Source organism: Oryctolagus cuniculus, unplaced genomic scaffold (assembly GCF_964237555.1).
Source record: "Oryctolagus cuniculus unplaced genomic scaffold, mOryCun1.1 SCAFFOLD_83, whole genome shotgun sequence".
Lineage (NCBI taxonomy): Eukaryota > Metazoa > Chordata > Mammalia > Lagomorpha > Leporidae > Oryctolagus > Oryctolagus cuniculus.
Genome location: NW_027208362.1, coordinates 357,278 through 370,752, shown reverse-complemented (window position 1 = coordinate 370,752; position 13,475 = coordinate 357,278). Strand labels below are relative to the sequence as shown.

General features: G+C 38.4%; 1 long non-coding RNA gene across 2 annotated transcripts in view; it reads right to left on the bottom strand.

Moving 5' to 3' along the window:
- Positions 1-13,475, bottom strand: part of LOC127488235 (uncharacterized) — a 59,148-nt gene that overhangs the window by 19,620 nt on the left and 26,053 nt on the right. The window contains exons 2-3 of one of the 2 annotated variants that reach the window (XR_011386119.1): positions 4,676-4,843; positions 1,165-1,611 (exon numbers count right to left, since the gene is read on the bottom strand). This is a non-coding gene — a long non-coding RNA (uncharacterized lncRNA). Of the gene's footprint in view, positions 1-1,164; positions 1,612-4,675; positions 4,844-13,475 lie in introns of those variants that run through there. The other variant, XR_011386118.1, reaches the window with a different exon arrangement.

Genomic DNA, 13,475 nt, shown 5'->3' with positions numbered 1-13,475 from the left:
TATTTCCCTTAACTGAATCTTTAGTGAATCCATACTTGAATTTGGAGCATCATGTGGTGTTTACAAATTTTTGTAAAGTGGCTGTTCACTTATCCCAAACACTTCATGTTTTGATGGTATGTTACAATGCCATTTTTAACCTGAAATATCTAAGTATGCCTTTTTTGTTTCTGGCTTTTACATTGTGTTCTATTAAGCGGTCTGCTTCTCTCTTTTTTTTCTTCTAATCCATGAACATTTTATTCCATCACCAACCACTGTGCCCCATCTAAGCAACAGTCCATAAGTCATCAATCAATTACAATCCAGTTGTAGAATGATCTGAGGCATTTACAGTATTTTTAAGTTTGAGGAAACAGAAATCAAACCAAAGAATCTCCAAATCCTTTGCCCCAGTCAATACAAGTAATGCAGCAATTTTATGTGTATTACATGTCCGATACTCCAGAGGGACTCCACAGCTCGGGGACAAAACCCCTACATGATCAGGCTATGAAAGAAGCTGATGACCTCCTCCTCCCCACTGTGACTGACCCACAAGGGAGAGGAGACTTCAGATAGCTTGTCAATGTTGGGGAATGCATAGAAGCAGGAAGTGTTTCTGGAATCTGGAAAAGCCTGCTGTAGACTGAACACTTGAGAGGAACAGAGGATGACTGCTGTGCTCTGGTACCACCAGGCCAAGTCTACCATGGGCACAGTCCCAGTAGATAGACACCCACACTGGATAAAGTTCTCAGGACCAGACCCAGTTCACAGAGCCTGCCATGCTATGTCTGCATGGAGGTTCTTCTTGGAGGATTGTCCTGGGCTCAAGTTGTAGCCTGAGTATCCCTAGATGTACCTGATATGCGAGATGAAGCCATCAGAAAAGCTGCACATCCAACTCAGTTCCTCTGCATTACTGTTGGAGAACAGCTAGTAGAGGCTGCAGGGCACGCAGTGCATGGACATGCAACCCTGCCAGTTGTGACTGGTCGAGTGCTGCTGGTACTGTCAGTCACGCATTTGCTGATGTGCAGTTTGCGCAAGCACCAGGAGCCAGGTCTGGGCCTCAATGACTACTGGTGGTAGAGGCTAGGGCCACAGCAGCCTTCTGAGCAGGCACCCTGGGGCTTTGCTGCTAGGGAGCAAGCACCATGTGTAGGTAGGCTCCGGCTTCAGGAAAGCTATTTTGGTGGCACTGTGGTTCATCAGGGCAGACAGCAGAAGAGCCAGCACAGCTCTCCTAGTGAGAAATCCACTCATCTTGGACCTGGTTCTTGGTACCCAAGGCCACTGGCCAGGAAAGCAGAGCACAGGGCAAGTGGCCCATGGACAGCCTGAGCACATGCTCAGGTGGTGCAGCCTGCTCAGCCTGCCCCAGAAAAGGTGACACCCAGATTATCAGTGCACCTTAACTCACTCACCTCTGAAGTATGCAGGATGTTGGTGTGAGTGTTTAGAACATTGGTTAGGATACCACGTGGGATGTCCACATCCCACATAGGACTGCCTCGGTGCTTGGATCAAGTCTAGGTTCCTATTTTTCCTGGCCCATTCCCAGTTGTTGCTGTCATTTTGGGAATGGACCAGTGACAGGATGATCTGACTCTCTGTCTCTGTCACTCTCTGCAATTAAAATAACATGAAAGGAAATAAAATATTAAAATTTTAAATGGACAGTATTTTAAAATTTGTTACAGTTAGAAAACTCCCACCTTTTTTTCCCTTTCAGGATTCTCTTGGCAATAATTATTATTATTTGAGGTTAATTTTTAAACCTGTGCAATTTTTTATTCTATATAAATTTAAATAGAATATGCTTTGGGATTTTTATTGTGATTAGGTTAAGAATAGTATTTTAACTGTACACCCAAATGTTGCCTTCCCCCTACTTTTTGTCTTATTTGTTCTTAAAACCCATTTGAGAGGCAGAGTGGGTGTTCCTGCATTTTCAGGAAGCAAGCCAGGGAATCTTGTACCTAAAAACAATTTCTCTAACTCCCTTCTCTGATGTATTTGTTGTCTAAATGTCCATAGTACATGATTTAGCACATTTAGCACATTCCTTTGTGATCTTCTGATACAATATCCTTGGATAGAAGGGAGAACAATGTGAGTTGGGCTTAGAAGAGTAGTATTTGAATTATAACTCTTTAAGTGCTAGCAGTGAGCTGCTGAAGCCTGTTTATTCATATATGAAATGGCTGTAGCATCCCTAACTCATGTAGTATGGGATTAACAGTGATTGTGTTTGTCCAAGGGAAACTGGATAATAAAATGATTTTTTTCGTTAGTTGACATGAAGATTTGCCTTAATGGGGCCATCATTGTGGCTTAGTGGTTTTGTCACCAGCTATCATTTGGGTGCCATTTTGAGTCCTGATTGTTCCACTTCTGATCCAGCTCCCTACTAGTAGCTTGGAACTGAATTCTGATATTTCACTAAAGCCCATCAGTCTGGGTTTGGTTTTCTAGGAAGGTATTTCATTGATCTGATCAGATTTGTTTGCTTCTTGGAGAAATGGATTTCTAACACTCTAACACATATTCCTATGGTTTTTCTGCTCATCTAATGTTTTTATGTTTGTTTATAAGAGGAAAAATCTGTTGGGCTTGGATAGGAATGGGTTCAATAACCTTCTCCCTGAGCTACCTCCAGGGGATAGATAAGTTTATAAGGTCTACTAAGACCAGTGTCCTGACTTCTGAATACTGTCCTTGTGTCCCTGAGACCTCTTTCTTCCACTTAATCTACCCAGACTCAGAGGGCTTTGGCTTACTCCTGGCCAGATGTTTTCCCTTTGGTCGAACTGTGAAGATAGTTCACCATCTTTACAGATTTTTTACTTCCCATGGGGCTTTTTCAGGCTAGCAACACATGTTTTCCACCCTAAACACCTGCTTCCTTCATGTTTCCCACCACCACGGTAATGTGTGCATCTATCCTCTGGCGCAGTTTCACCAGGGACAACTTAAAATTGCAATGGTCATTTTGAGAGACCTTTGGACATCTCCAAAAGAGGTACTTTGAATAAATAAAGCACTGTGGCCTGGCAGGTAAGGTTGCCACTTGCAGTGCCAGCATCCTATATGGGCACCAGTTCAAGTCCCGGCTGCTCCACTTCTGATCCAGCTCTCTGCTATGGCCTGGGAAAGCAGTAAAAGATGACCCAAGTCTTTGAGACCCTGCACCCATGTGGGAGAGCTGAAAGAAGCCCTTGGCTCCTGGCTTAGGATCGGCACATCTCCAGCCATTGTGGCCATCTGGGCAGTGAACCAGCAGATGGAAGACCTCTCTCTCTCTCTCTCTGCCTCTGCCTCTCTGTAACTCTTTCAAATAAATAAATAAATCTTTTTTAAAAATTCAGAGGAAACTTCTTCAGTGGACTATCTTGTTTAAGAGAGATCATTTTGTTTAATGTAGAAGATATAACCTCTTCAGTTTACATATTTGGGGTTTAATAAATACTAGCTAGCTATTTAATTATAACTTGATAGAGTTGACAAAGATCCATGTAATGTCAAAAGCAGCTATTTTCCACTCCCTTGTGGGTGCATATGTTTCAAAATCTGTATTTCTACATGTTAACATTCTTTTTGCAAAAGAAACTTAAGTAGCCTTTTACAGTGATAACTGTAAATTTGATTGTAGCTGACTCCCTCTTAATTTTTTCTTCTGTCCACTTCTTTTCTTTTTCTTTCTCATGAACTTTTAAAGATCAATATGTGAAAAATTCATTTGTTGTCATGAATATACTTTGGGAATACAGTCCAGATAAATTTATCTAAAAGCAAAATTTAAAGTAAGTAACATTGAGGGTACGCTGTTTCCTAGGCATCATTGTAGCCATGAAAGAAACAGAAGTTAAAAAAAAGAAAAGAAGGTGGACGCCCTCAGTAAAGTGGTTAAGATGACACCTGAGATGTCTCAATCCCTTATCAGAATACCTGTGTTGGAGTATAACTCCTCTCCCAACTCCATCTTCCTGTTAATGCACACCTAGGGAGGGAGCCTGTAATGTCTCAAGCCCCTGAGTCCCTGCCACCTGGATTGAGTGTCAACCTCCTGACTTCAGCCTGGGTCTTGTGGGAATTTGAAAAGTGAACCAGTAAGTGGACGATCGCTCTGTCTTTGTATCTCAAATACATTAATTAAATAAAATTATTAAATGAAATTTAAAGGATATCTATACAATTGTATTCAACTAATGGAATGATAATAATGGAGATCTTTCAAAGGCTGTAATTTCATGAAATGCAATGCTATGAATCATGACAACTCAGTGATAACCAAGTTGGAATTTCCAAATTCTCAGCTAATTTTAAGAACTTAGTGCTAATTAATTAAAAATAATCTTTGGGTGTTTTTACTGTTCCAGAAGAAAAAGAAAGTAAATACACTGATTTACACTGACTTTTTAAATGACAGTATGATAATAAAGCATGCAAATTTTCTTGGAAAATATTATATAGGTGTGTATATATATTATATAGATATATATACTTATATACATATTTATTTTATCATATATACATAATTAAGTTTTCAGAGGAGATATATATCTACTTCTTGCTTGTGAGATGAAGGGAGCTTTGCTTAACAACCCTGTAGCTCTGTTTCCTCAATTGTAAATGGAGATACATAGCATCTTACTCCTAAAGCTGTTTTAAAGAATAAATAAATAATTACCTTCAGGGCACCCAGAATGCTGACACCAAGAAGGAGCTCAAAGAATATTTGCTGTTATCATAAGGAGTAGCACTGTGTTTCTGCATTTTCTTGCTGTTTTTCCAGTTATAATAGAAGATTGAATTTCAATTCATCTGGTGTGGTTCATTTAAGCAGGTTAGGAAGCCTCTGGGAATAAATAGGAAGAGATCAGTTCCCCTAGGGAAGTTGGAAAATAATCCTGGAACTTGTTAATTAAAATCTTGCTAATTAACCTGCTTATCCATGGTCTATTAAATAATCAATGAAGTTTGCCACACAAGTAAAGGCCTTGCCAAATGCCTCCTTTCCCAATTCTCCTGGCCCAGCTCTAACTGTTAATGGTCTCACCTAAGGGACACAACCTTCCAAATTCTTCCAAATCTGATACAGTCCCTTCATCTCATCATAGTGGTTGAGCACAGAGTACAGCTATGCTTTCATCCTAGAAAAAGATCTCTAGGGCAGAAGATGGTCACATGTTGGTGTGATCAGCCTCTCATCTCCTTTCCTCCAAGCTGAGTAATGCCCAGGTGTTTGTCCCCAGTGTCTTCAACACTCATCTGCACTTCTGTATGAACCACACAAATGATCTGCATAGTCCTCTCTATGAGCATGATTCCTGCTACAGAGATCTGCCCTGGCAACCAAAGAGTTCTGAGAGTGTGACTCTGCATCCAGAGCTTGCCCAGACCCAGGCTACACCTTGCCTCCTCCCAGGCAGTCACAGTGCTTTCACAGTCTCAGCACCCAGGGCTCCCATGTTCAAGGACTGCCAGAGGGTACACTCTGCCCCACTAGCCTGTTCTGCCCAGACTGAGGAGTTCCTGGAGCCACAGCCCATGTATTCTACCCTGGCAGATGGAGCCTCTCAGCCAAACTGAAAGTCAGTAGGGAATGTGAATTTTTCCCTCTGGCAAAATCTTTGGGTGACATGCATGTGCAATACCTGCCAGCCACAGCCCCACTCCTTTCACAGTTGTGCTGGCTGTGTACAAGTGTCCCAACTGGCAACATTTCCCTTTGGTTGCAATAGATTCTCCTCCAAGCCTATTGCAGGTTGAGCATGGAGGAGCTGGTGTTTACCTGATGACAAGGTGGAGACAGTAACCACCAATTTACTTAAAGTGCTGTGGTTGCCCCTGCCAACAGTTCTTGCTAGTTGCTGTGAAACACAGAGTAATAGAATTCACTAAACTGTACATTAAATTTCCATGAAGCTGCAAATGTTTGAGAAGTCAGAATATTGTAAGTTGAAAATGCTATTTAAATCTGAAAATCCTAATATTATTCTGTACACTTTTGAAAAAGTTTCAAGATTTGGAAATACTTTGAGCAAAAACTGAAAACTTGAAAGTAGTTTATGTAAGCGCTTTTTGTGATATTATTTTTGAGACTTATTTCATGTTTTGGTGAATTAAAAAGCAAATATATATTGGCCAGCACCACAGCATGGGAGACCAGGAGGAAGCACCTGGCTCCTGGCTTCAGATTGGTGCAGTGCACTGGCCATAGTAACCATTTGGGGGGTGAACAAACAGAAGGAAGAGAAACATGAGAAATCCATAGAGATATTTTTGTTGGTAATTGTCATGAGACACATATGATGAAAGGCATTTAGTTTAAATTCTCATTTCTAATATTTCTAAGGAAGATCATAATAGAATATTACAAAAAATTGTAGCTTTATAAAGCCCTATTTAAAGCATATCAGACATAGACAGTTGTGATAGAGAAGTAGATGTATTTATAGCAAGCCAGGGTATTTTATGTTATTTGACTTTATATATATGTATATCAGAATATACATGAGAAGGGTGGCATTATCATGACATTTTAAAAGCACATTTCCAGGAGAAGTCTTATAGATTTATATATATATATATATATATATATATATATATATATTTAACTTTTATTTAGTAAATATAAATTTCCAAAGTACAGTTTATGGATTACAATGGCTTTTCCCCCCATATCTTCCTTCCCACCCACACCCCTCCCATCTCCCACTCCCTCTCTCATTCCATTCACATCAAGATTCATTTTAAATTATCTTTATATACAGAAGATCGATTTATTAGATTTGTAATTATTTAAAATACAAAGTGGTGAAACGAAGGGCTGGCATTATGGTGTCATGGGTAAGGCTGCTGCCTGAGATGCCAGCATTCCATATGGGCACCAGTTCTTGAACCAGCTTACTCAACATCCAATCTAACTCCCCACTAATGTCCTGGGAAGATCAGAAGAAGATGGCCCAAGTGCTTTGCCCCTGCTCTCCATGTGGCAGAGCTGGAAGAAGTTCCTGGCTCCTAGTTTTGGCCTGGACCATAGCTAGCAATAGCCATCTGGGGAGTGAATCAATGCATAGAAGATATCTTTCAATGTCTTGATCTGTCTTTCTGTCTCTCTCTCTGTCTCTCTCCCTCTTCTTTTTTCCCTCTCTCCCTGTAACTCCTTCAAATAAATAATTATTTTTTAAAAATAAACACTAAAGTGAAATATTCACCAGAACAATAAGTTCAAGAAATATAAGAATGACTTGGTTTCTTGTCTCAGAATTAATTAATTCTATGCAATTTCCAACTAAGCACAAAAAATAAAAACAGAATATAACTACAGAAAAATATAATCCATCTATATGACTCTTTAAATGATGCTTGAAGCTCTACATGCACTCTTTAAATACGCAAAAACCCAGTGACAATTATTTTTTTATTTCATATATTTGGTTCTGCATTCAATTATGACTGCCACCAAAAACTTGGTGTAGACTGAAGGTATTAATAATTATCAATTATTTACCATTATTATTCATCACCATATGCTTTTCACTTACCCTTATATCTGGATAGTGAGCAATCAATAAATAATGATTCAAAATTGAATGGAAAACTGGTTAATATTTCTAACTCTTTCAGAAGCTAACTAAAACCTTTCTTAAGGAATTTCTCTTGTCCTAGCAGATTCATATCAAAGATGTCAAAAGCCTGCTTTGAATATTATAGGCTTTATTCACTATTTGCTAAGTTAAGATGCAGGAAACCATAATTTAAAATTATATAATAAATTCAAAGCAATAATTCCTTTACCACTTTTTTGCAGAGAAATAATTTCTTCAGTCTGTTGGGGGTTGAGAGTGTAGAGGAATCACTGAGCCATATATTTCAAATAATTATTTAATGTTAGTTTTATTATATTATCATATTTGAAACAAATTCCTATGCCATCATGTGTTCTGAACACAATAATAAAATGAACCACATATGTTCTTCAACACATGCTGGTTGTCATAACAGGAATATCATTACATCATTACAGTGCAAGTATATGCTGCTTCCCTGAGCTTGCAGAGTGCATCTGTGAGTTACTGGCAGGGTGCCTTTCTCCCCATGGAGGCCCTATGCTGTGAATATGTCAGAGGCCAACAGGACACTGGAAGTTCAAGCTTGGACTGGTTGAAAAGTTTATTTGTGCTAATGATTGAAGTGCATCTTTTGCAGTAAACAAGAGAGCAGGGAGAGAAGGATTCATATTATATTTGAAACTAATCCTTGGAGCTTGACACATTATCTTACAATATCAACATCCATTTGCTTAAAAAATCTTGGAAGTAAACCTCATCAATTTTCAGAACGTAAATAGAGAGTAATATAGTATGGTTGGTTGTATTTCAATGGTAGAAGCACTAGGAAATGCAATAAGGAGGAGGTTTGATGTATTTGAAGGTTGTTGGGAGGAGTAACCATCAAAGTAGGATGATATAGGGAAATTTTGTTTATCACTTTCTATTTTTCCCATTGTTTTTATCCCCTAGACAAAGTTCTAGCAAAAAAGCATAAGTAATAACAGAGAGGTGGGAACAGAGAATGTTCTAGTGGTCTGATTCCTTAATTCTGATGGAGTCAGTTGCCAGAGACTTGTTTGGTTTTCAGCCATGCAGCAAAGCAACTGTGTTGGGAGACCTGGCACTAAATGCATCATGTCATCAGATTTTAGGGCCTGCAGCATTAATTAGGCATTTCAGCCAATGGTAAAGTTTAGGGAGCAGCCAGTTAGGACCTTATCCACAAGTTATGGTCCCAACTGATAAAAATAAGACAACAAATTTTATTTCAACTGTTGTTTCAAGCATTCAAGAAAATATACAATAAAATTATTAAAAAGTATAAAATAGGCATGATTGAAATGTGAATTACAAACAATAAAGATGGTTGCTTATTTTTTGAAATTTTTTCAGTTTATGAGTTTACTCAGTTGGGAGTGCATCACTTCTAGGTTATTATACAATTCTTGGTGATAGGTTTACTCATGTGGTGCCACTGCAAAGAAGGTAATAGTGAATGATTTCAGTCTGGAAAATGTCCTCTGACATTCTGTATTTTGACAGAGGGAACTTGAGTTGGTTGTCTTGCATTTACTGTTTAATGCACATACATACAATGAAATGCACGTTCTTTGGAAGTTTTCTGTAAGTCTTATGTGGGTAAGTGCCAATGTATCTGAGGTCATGAAAAATTCCACTTCATCTCCATTTCTATTTCTCCAGACTTATCCTCTAGGGGAAAATAAACAAGGAGTAGAGGAGTGAAGAGAGATGAAAAATTCAATGTCTGTGACTTGAAAAATAAACTACAGATGAATATTTTCTTTAGAAATTCATATGTAATACTTGAAACCCTATTTTAAAAATTAGGTTCTGTTTCTGATAACAATTCCTTTTACAAACCATTTTTCAGACCTTTCATTAATTTATCTAGAAGAAAAAATACATATAAAGCATCCTATTATTATATAAGGCACCATATTTTGAACATCAAAGTTCACACACAGAAACATATGCATATAAAACACATATATACTATGAAATTCTGTATAAGAACATGACACCAAATTAAGTAGTTATCTAAATTGCTGTGTCATTGTTGCCTTGTAATTTAAAAAACTGTAAGATATTTTTATACAGTTTAATGTAATTTGTCTAAATACCATGACTCACAAAGGAACAATATTGTATTTATATGGCTTAGTGTGACATAGACATTAATGTCCTATTCATAATTTTATCATAAGCTTTAGTAAAATTATGCAAAGAATGTAGAAAAGCAAATCCATTATACACACTACTCCATAACAACAATTTCATCACATTAAAATATTTATTTATTTATTTATTTATTTTTAAGGTTTATTTATTTGAAAGGCAAAGTTATAGAGAGGTAGAGGCAGAGAGAGAGAGAGAGAAGGAGGGAGGGAGGTCTTTCATCCAATGGTTCACTCCCCAGATGGCCACAATGGCCAGGTCTGTGCCGATCCAAATCCAGGAATCAGGATTTTCTTCCAGATTTCTCACATGGGTACAGGGGCCCAAGGACTGGGGCCATCTCCCACTGCTTTCCCAGGCCATAGCAGAGAGCTGGTTCAGAAACAGAACAATCAGGATTTGAACTGGTACCCATATGGGATACAAGCACTGCAGGAGGAGGCTTTACCCTCCATGCCCCAGCACTCTCCCACAGCACTAAAACCTTACAGTGGAGTCTTTCACTGAAAATATAACTGAGCAAATTACTTTGTTAATATTGTTAAGCCATAAAGGCCATATTAACATATTTTAGAAATTATGTTTAGTTAAGATGTCACAGTAATGTGTTGCCAATAGAACAATGTATTTTTTGCTTTCAGATCATTCAGTTGTTCCATTAGCAAGGGTGATAGCAATGATGATACTTCTGGAATCTCAAGGAGAAATTTAAATGGGATTACGGAGGAGAGACATTGCTTGTTAATGTAATATTATCAATATAAAGATCATTTCAAATGAAAGGAAAAAAAGTCCATTGCTGGCAGGCTTTGTGGCTCATCAGATTTATCCCCACTAAACATAATTTGGAAAACAGATGTTGAAAGGGTAAGAACTGATTCCCATTGTGGTAAGGCTGCCTGGCATGGCCACAGCGGCTGTTGCTCAGGAGAATGGCAGGAGACAGGGCCAGCACCATGGTGTGAGCATCCCCTATGAATGGTGGTTTGAGTTTCAGCTGCTCTACTGCTGATCCAGCTATCTGAGAATGTACTTAGGAAAACAGCCAAATATGGCCCAATGTTAGGGGCCCTCCATCAATGTTGGAGACATGGGTGGATTTCCAGGCTTCTGGCTTTGTTCTGGTGCAACCCAGGCCATTGCAGCAACTTGGGCTGTAAACCAGTAGATGGAAATGTGTGCTCACTTGTGCTCTCTCTCTTTTCTCTCTCTTCTGTCCTTCTCTCCCTCTCCCTCTTCTTTCCACTCACTCTATTTCTCTTATTTTCAATAAATGAGATATTTATAAAAACTTAAAAATATTTCTCTGATTTCTCCAGTTTTGACTAAATTTAGTAAAAAAAAATTAGAGTGGAGACAGGTTGTTCATATCCATGTTTGACAAAGAGCACTGTCATGGAATTGTAGGGAGTTCACCAGTGTGTGGCAGTACATCAAAAATACCTCTGGATGATCAACAACAAACAGCACAAAGAAGCACTTGAGGTTTGGGCTATAGGCTCTCTGACATGTTCCATGACATTCTCAGTTGAATGATTAACCAGACATTGGCAGGGTCAGATAGCATTGTGACTTCATCAAATGCTGCATTGTCCTGAAATGGCTGATGGATATATTCAGACACTGCCATATGTATCAGGATGGTAGGATTCAGGTGTGTAATCAGCAGTACCTTCACATGGTCCTCAGAATCATATAACATCAGCCTTCTGTGATTAGCCACACAACTATGCAGGAAACACTGATGCCAAATATCTTACCTTTAATGAAACAGAACACAGTACTAGATTTTATATAGTTAATATCTGAGGACCTGTTAAATATGTGTATAGTTGATTCATGTTTCTGTAGTTCAGCAGTATTATGATAATGCAAATATTGCAGTTATGATGGTATCATGGTGAACACATTGGGTTTGGTAACTCGTTAACTTCAACAGCCTTTGTATACACAGGCAATGCCATGGCTGAGGAAGAACTGCTAAGATCAATCCCATTCACAATAGCTACAAAAACAATCAAATACCTTGGAATAAACTTAACCAAGGATGTTAAATATATCTACGATGAAAATTACAAAACCTTAGAGAAAGAAATAGAAGAGGATACCAAAAAATGGAAAATCTTCCATGCTCATGGATTGGAAGAATCAATATCATCAAAATGTCCATTCACTCAAAAGCCATTTATACATTCAATGCAATACCAATGAAGATACAGAAGACCTTCTTCTCAGATCTGGAAAAAATGATGCTGAAATTCATATGGAAACACAGGAGACCTTGAATAGCTAAAGCAATCCTGTACAACAAAAACAAAGCCGGAGGCATCTCAATACCAGTTTTCAGGACATACTACAGAGCAGTTTTAATCAAAACAGCATGGTACTGGTATAGAAACAGATGGATAGACCAATGGAACAGAATAGAAACACCAGAAATCAATCCAAACATCTACAGCCAACTTATATTTGATCAAAGATCCAAAACCAATTCCTGGAGCAAGGACAGTCTATTCAATAAATGGTGCTGGGTAAACTGGATTTCCACGTGCAGAAGCATGAAGAAAAACCCCTACCTTACACCTTACACAAAAATTCACTCAACATGGATTAAAGACCTAAATCTATGACCCAACAACATCAAATTTTTAGAGAGCATTGGAGAAACCATGCAAGATATATGCACAGGAAAAGACTTCCTGGAAAAGACCCCAGAAGCACAGGCAGTCAAAGCCAAAATTAACATTTTGGATTGCATCAAATTGAGAAGTTTCTGTACCACAGAAGAAACAGTCAGGAAAGTGAAGAGGCAACCAACAGAATGGGAAAAAATATTTTCGAACTATGCAACAAATAAAGGGTTAATAACCAGAATCTACAAAGAGATCAAGAAACTCCACAACATCAAAACAAACAACCCACTTAAGAGGTGGTCCAACGACCTCAATAGACATTTTTCAAAAGAGGAAATCCAAATGGCCAACAGGCACATGAAAAAATGTTCAAGATCACTAGCAATCAGGGAAATGCAAATGAAAACCACAATGAGGTTTCACCTCACCCCGGTTAGAACGCCTCACATTCCAAGATCTAACAACAATAGTTGCTGGGGAGGAGGTGGTGAAAAAGGGACACTAACCCACTGTTGGTGGGAATGCAAACTGGTTAAACCACTATGGAAGTCAGTCTGGAGATTCCTCAGAAACCTGAATATAACTCTCCCATAAAACCCAGCCATACCACTCCTTGGAATTTACCCAAAGGAAATTAAATTGGCAAACACAAAAGCTGTCTGCACATTAATGTTTATTGCAGCTCAATTCACAATAGCTAAGACCTGGAACCAACCCAAATGCCCATCAACAGTAGACTGGATAAAGAAATTATGGGACATGTATTCTATAGAATACTATACAGCAGTCAAAAATAATTTAAACCGGTCATTTGCAAAAAAATGGAGGAATCTGGAAAACATTATGCTGAGTGAATTAAGCCAGTCTCAACGGGACAAATATCATATGTTCTCCCTGATCGGCAACAAGTAACTGAGCACCAAAGGGGAAACCTGTTGAAGTGAAATGGACACTATGAGAAACAGTGACTTGATCAGCTCTTGTCCTCACTGTTGATGTATAATGTAATACGTTATCCCTATTAGTATTTTTTTTGTTCTTGTACTATTGGTTGAACTCTGTAATTAACACACAATTATTCTTAGGTGTTTAAATTTAACTG